Source organism: Benincasa hispida, chromosome 9, assembly GCF_027475165.1.
Source record: "Benincasa hispida cultivar pf3 chromosome 9, pf3_genome.v1.1, whole genome shotgun sequence".
Lineage (NCBI taxonomy): Eukaryota > Viridiplantae > Streptophyta > Magnoliopsida > Cucurbitales > Cucurbitaceae > Benincasa > Benincasa hispida.
The window spans coordinates 25,631,304-25,638,312 of NC_143486.1; positions in this window are offsets into that span (position 1 = coordinate 25,631,304).

The window sequence follows — 7,009 nt, forward strand, 5'->3', positions numbered from 1 at the left end:
TAATTGCTAATATGAATGAGGATGTCTATTCCTTTCTTGGGAACCTATCTTGTTAGTTACTAAAAACTAGTCTTGATTTTCATTGTTGAACCAAAATATATATGTATTTGCCTTTGTCTTTCATTATTTCCTTCATTTCCATGAATTTTTAAGTTTTTACCATTCAGAAAAGACGTTCCGTAGCTCAGTTATGGTTTTATAGATATATATCAATTACTTACATCTTTTCTAATCTGTGTATCCATCTCCAGGTTCTTCCACCATGATTCTTTCATGTTGGGTATCTTCGTTGCTGCCATCAATAGTTTGTCCTTTTTTTCTTTTCTTTATCACCGAACTTTTCGATCTTCATGATTCTGTACTAGTGATCTTCGTTTGATTATTCTCTTAAGAAAATGAAGAACAGGGTGATAGTCAATTCTCAACTACTAGATTTCTCGCAAGTAAGGATTGCACTTCTCTCAGCATTTTATTGAATTCTTGTATTGTATTTTGAGGAAGTTCGGAGTAGACCCAATTTCTTATATTAGGCTCATAACACTCACCTTATACTAATGTCCAAGGAGGTTTTGCCCATTTGAAGGCTAGCTTTTGAATACAACTAAACCCTTATTTGGTAACCATTTTTGGTTTTCAGTTTTTGAAAATTATCAACTACTAGACTTCTTGCGAATAAGGATTGCAGTTTTATTGATTCCTTGTATTCTATTTTGAGTAGGATCCTATTTCTTACATTAGGATCATAACACTCACCTTATACTAGCTTTGTAACGATTCGGCTACCTAGGACTCAAATTCGGCCGTTACTATAGACATGCATGCATACAATTCAAATGGCATTTTTTTATGACTTAATAAAATCAAATAAATATAATAAAACAATTAATTCTATTAAAAATAAATAACTGAAATTCATTTAGCAGGTATCTTTAAAACCATAAACAAAATTAGAAAATTCTCTTAAAAAGTTTAAAAGCACAAATACCAAAATTTCAAGTTCAAACATCAAGATTAGAAATTTTAAAACATAAAATCCTGAAAACATGAATGGAAGCATATGACTAAGTAACCCCACTACTGGTGTCAGGCTAAGCATTTATGTCCAATAAATGTAATATGTATTGAAAACTCTATATGAGTGGGACCTAAAGATTTCTCTTACTTGACCCACTCATTTACCTTTCCCTTAAATGTGCGTCACATTCATACACATCAAGTTTGATGTATATTTCATATACATTGAACCCTCTGGGAATGCATCACTCTTATACATTCCAAGTTTTCTATATGAATGTAGGGATTGTTGGGTTTTATGTCCTAAAACTTGTGGTTTGTAAACAATAAAACTTATTCTGAAAATTCAACAAGTTGTTATTGAATATATGAATTGCTTATTTCGTTTTAGAAATAAATTCAATAAACTATTACATGAATACTTGAACTTTATGTAGAGACATAAAAATGGACCAGGTTCAAGTACATAGTCAAAATGATCTATATTATATGAATAAGGTTGTGTGCCTTATTCTGGTAAAACTATTGGATGCGACTCACTTTGTAGTTGTTACAAGGAGTTGTAAAGTGCTACAGAGGAAGTGATCGTAATTCTTACATATCATGACATGAGAATGGAGGTGTCCAGTGCAATGGGTTTGCACAAGATAGGACCACGAAATAAGTCACTCTTACTTTAGAACGTTATTATGAATAACCTATGAAGGGTTAACTTACTAAACATGGTTATATCGAGAGGACACAATATATCTACAGTGAAGAGAGTGCAACTTTGAGCTTTAGTGGAGTGACTCAGTAGTTAATGAATGGAGGGTTAATTCGTTGTAAAGAGTTTAGCCAATTATTCTCGGATTGTTGGAGTCCATGATTTGTAGGTCCGCGAGATTCCCTAATAGCTCACAAATGGATTAGGAGTAGCGTGATAAGTTAATTTGAAATGTTCAATTTAGAATTAAGGGAACTAGTAATTATATATGATATAATTACACGTTTAATTAACGAAATTAGAGAATCAATTAATATTTAAATATGATTTAAATATTAAATTCATGAATAGGGATTCATGAGAGTGGAATTAGTGTTCAATTAATTTAATATTTGATACTGAATTAATTAGAATTAGTTAAATTGTTTAATTAATTATTAATTTTATTAGAAAATTAATTAGTAAATTAATCTTGTAAAATTAATAAAGATTTCATTTTTTAAAATAAAAATTGATTTTAGAAATCAATTAGAAAATCAAAATTGAAAAAGATGGAAAATGGAAAATCTCAAAAGTGGGTTTTTTCCACTTTACATTTCAAGTAGCTCACACATATTCCACCATAAACTTGAGTCAATTTTTCAAGCATGAGCTGCAATACATACAACAATGGAGTTTGCATGATAGTTGTGTAATAAATGAAGAAGATTGAGTTGAGAATCGAGCATGCATTTGATAGTTTTTTGCTGAAAAAACTTGAGGTTGAAGAAGGTCTTCAACCATGGTGATGCAGTAACCTCATCTCCAAATTCCCTTAATCCAAGCTTATTTTGAGTCTCATAACTCAATCTAAGACACCAAGAGGATAGTAGGGAAGACCTTGAAGTGGTTCACAAGCTGATTTGGAGAAGATTCGCAGCTGGAATCATGATTCAAGTGTTTCTTCAAAGGTATGTCATGAAACTCTCTTATTAGTTTATGAGCATGCTTAATTTAAAGCCAAAATTAATGAATTAGAATGCTTAATGATCCGTTTTTCTTACGCTGCATGTTTTCTAATTTTAACAGGGATGTGCACTTCTTTTGTGCCCATAGTTATGTATACACCTCTTTCATATACACATAACTCACTGAGCGTGCATCTCTTTCGTACACCCTAGACCCATCTAGGTATGTATCACTTTCATACATACTAACCCTAGTATATCTCTGTCATGTACTAACGCCCTTGGACATGCACCATTTTCATATAGTCAAAGACCGTGGAAAGGAAAAGAGATTGCATCTAAATTCATACTATATATAACATTCACATATTCATAAGTTCCATAAAATCTCGTAATTAATGTCATGTTAAGCAGTCTCAACATACATGTTTAATGTAGTTTTAATGAATCAACCATAGTACATCACTTTCATGCAATAGATCATGTACATAACAAAACAGTCACACTTTCATAATAATTCGCATGGTATACATTTATACTCACATAATAAGTCACATGAAGTTATGCTCATCAACATATATCTCATTTTTGCTTGGCGCTAAGGCATTCTAGTAGTGGTGTCACTTACCTCAGAATTTAGGCCCATGCTCAATTGTCCTCTTAATATATCTCATAAAATTTTAGATCATACTCATGTATATAACATGCTCATTTAAGTCTCAAAGGCAACAAAATCATCCTTAATTTTATTTCCCGACATGAAGGCAGTTCCAGTAGTAAAATTACTTACCTCAAAATTAAACCCAAATATATCGTTCTCCAAGCAAGCAATTGATGATAAAGTAAAAGAGTGTGAACTAGAGCCTACAATACAAAAACCCAAATTTAATTTATCCTTTAGAACACGAATTCCATCTACCAATTTTATTTAATTAATCTTCAAATAAGTTATCCATCGCGAAATTGATCAACAGTCATTTCCAAGCTTCAGCTCCAAAATCTCCACAAAATATTCCAAAACAACCTTTAATTCCAACCTTCAAAATTATCATAAAATAAAGAATTTAAACTCATATCCAATGGGTAACCAAAAAAAATTTAAGAAATCACCGAAATCTTACCCGAAATGGTAGGCTTGTTGAGTCGGAGATCTAGCCACTCCCACCCATACAAATCAAAGGACCACCTTCATATGTAGGAGTTCATAACTCACTTAGAATTCAGGTCATGTTACCTATGGTCATCCTAGTGGAACATAAGTCTCTATTATGAACAACGTTATATAATGATACTAAAAATTTCGTGGTCTGGTCTTATACAAACTTCTTTGTATAGAATATCCCTGCTCATATGTCTTTACATGAATGATCAGAATCAGATCATTTGTAGACACATGAATGATCAGGATCAAATCATTTGTAGCACTTTACAACATTTGTAACATCTACAAAGCGGGCCATACTCGTAGTGTCACCAAGATAAGGTATTCAACCTTATCCATCTACTACAGATCATTTAGTTTAACAATTAAACATGATCCACCCATATGTCTCTACAAACATGTTTAAGCTACAAGATAACCTTGAATGTTAGTTTATTGGTTTGTGGTTAATGCAACTAATTTTGAAATAAAACATCACATATTTTATTACATAAATAAAATGTTTGTACATTACAATTACAAACTATGAGACCTTACGAGATTTAGAGCATCAACCCCAATAATCTCTACTTTACTAAAGATAGTGGGGCATATAATGTAAAAGTCATACTAAAATACAAAGTACACAAATCAATAAACTAGGGCACAAACCGCCTAGTAGAAATCTTCCACCTGCCCTAGTCTAAACGTGGCTTGTCTCATAGACCCATACTCTGCATAGGGGATCCTTGAACTATGTGCAAAGGTTACTGTTCTTCGAGGATGAAGACGACCAAGCGTTGGTCGTGTAGATGATGGGGTAGACGATCGTTAAGTATCGAATACTTGGGAGCTGTTTTATACGCACGCACTAGACGATCGTATAACTTAGTAAGCTTCATCGCTTAGTTATTGACTATACGATCGCGTAGTAAATCGTTTACCTATCGCATGTTACGCGATCGCCTAGACGATCAGGCTTCGTAACTTCATTGTCGTCTAAACAATCGTTTAACATCCGCGCGTTATCATCTTGTGCGCTACACGATCATTTACCTGGAGGCGTTTACTAAACGATAGGAGCTTCGCCCGGCGTTTCAAGACCCGGTTCGCCTGTCAACCGGTTTGCTTGATGGAAAATGTAATAGATAGAGTTTTTCATTCCGGTTTTTGAGGTGGTTCATCCCGGTCCATTAATCTGTGTTAATATACATAGGATGTATGTTTTATTTATATGTCATATAGTATGCCATATAGAAGAATCCCACTTTAGGTTATGCATTGGTCATGCATCATCTCTTTATTATAAGTGTTATGATTTAGAGAAGCATGATTTAAATTATGTAAGAGTATGCTCATGCATCATATAATATAAGAGTTATATTTATGCATGCATAAAGTATTGACATGCATTCTTTAAATTATAACTGTTATAGTATAAGGTGTATGGAAAACATGTGTGCTTGGTTGTTACTTGTATATAAAAGTTATGTATAGTAATAACCGGGCATTGCATGAAGCATGACACATAGGTAAATTTATAAGCATTATACCTATCTCGTTGTGTGGCAATGTATGTTTTAGTTGTTTCTTTTATAAAGGTTATAAAAAGAAATTAGAACTAAAATCAATAAGAAAGAAATGCATGCCAACTTAGGTTTGTTTAAATCAAGGTTTTAAAGGTGTTTTAAAACTTGGATGAGATAGACTTAAGATCACGGTTCTAATATTATTAGGAACCTTAGGATTTAATCTTTTAATAAGTTCAATAGGATTAAATTGACTAATAAAATGTTAAAGTGTAGCAAATCTATCTATAAGGGACCTTTTGTCTAAGGCAGATTCTATCTAGGCTGAGGTATTTAAGGTGACGAAAACGTAACACCCCTACCTAGGAACCTACCTGAAAAGGTGAATTAGATAGATTTAATGCATGCATGCAAGGTTAAGTACAGTCCATTAAAGAGTTTAATGTGACTACTTGAACTTGTTTTATTTCAAAGACAAAAGTTGTTTTTGAGCGGATTAAAAATGACTTAGACTAAAATCAGCAGCCAAATTGTCTAGATTAATGAGTCCTTAGGTAGAACATTCAGTGGGAGGTACTTGGGGCATTTGATGTTTCATTTAAATCTCTCGCATTCTCCCTTATTGTCCACACCGTGAGACCTATCATCGGCCTCATGGAACCCTGGGAGTGTCCCCCTAAAGGATGGTGTTTAGGTAGGTCAATATCAAGGTGGATGGAGAGAATGTTCATAGTAAGTGGGAGTGGGAAGTACGACAACATATCCCACGGTCTCTCTTGTTAGGTTTAATAAAGTTTTTGCGCATCACCTCGAGGCACCCTGGGAGTGTCCCCCTATAGGATGACAGTTTTGCGCATTTCTTTATTTGATCTTCTGTATAGGATAAGGTTACTGGGGCCGAAAACGAGGGGTTACACTTACGCGGAATTGTTAAGGGTTAACAGTTCTGAACCGAACAAATGGTGGCTGTTAGGTTCAGTTACAAGAGTTGGTTCTGCCTAATGGTTGAGAATGTCTCATCCTAGTGAAAGGGCATCTGATCACCCCATCGATGACGTTTGTCCAGCCTCGCTGGGGCATCATTGCAAAATAAAAGTTTTAATAACTTAGGGTACTTAGAAATTGTTTTGCTAAAACTAATTGGATAAAATATGGTTTAGCAAAGTCTTATAAAAGTTTGTTCATTTTTTCAACAACATTTTTAAAAATGGCTACAGCCATAATTGCATTACTAAGTGCCGAAAAACTTACTGGCGATAACTATTCAAGTTAGAAACATATGATCACGACGATACTCATCATTGAGGATCTCATGTTTGCCCTTACGAAGGCTTGTCCTTCTATTCCAACTTCAAACGTCGCTCGAAATGTTTGGGAGGCATATGAGCGATGGACACGGGCAAACGAAAAGGTCTGAGCCTATATCTTGGCCAGTCTTAGTGACGTGTTGGCCAAGAAGCATGAGCCCATGGTCTCAACATGTGAGATCATGGAGTCCCTGTGGGGATGTCTATCTGGACAGCTCAGGCATGAGGCTCTGAAATACATCTTCAACTCCAAAATTGAGGAAGACGCATCTATTGTGAACATGTGCTTAACATGATGGTTGATAACGGGCAGAAATGCACGTTATTACAGTGCTAAGTTATTAAACAGTGCAGGTTTGAATTGA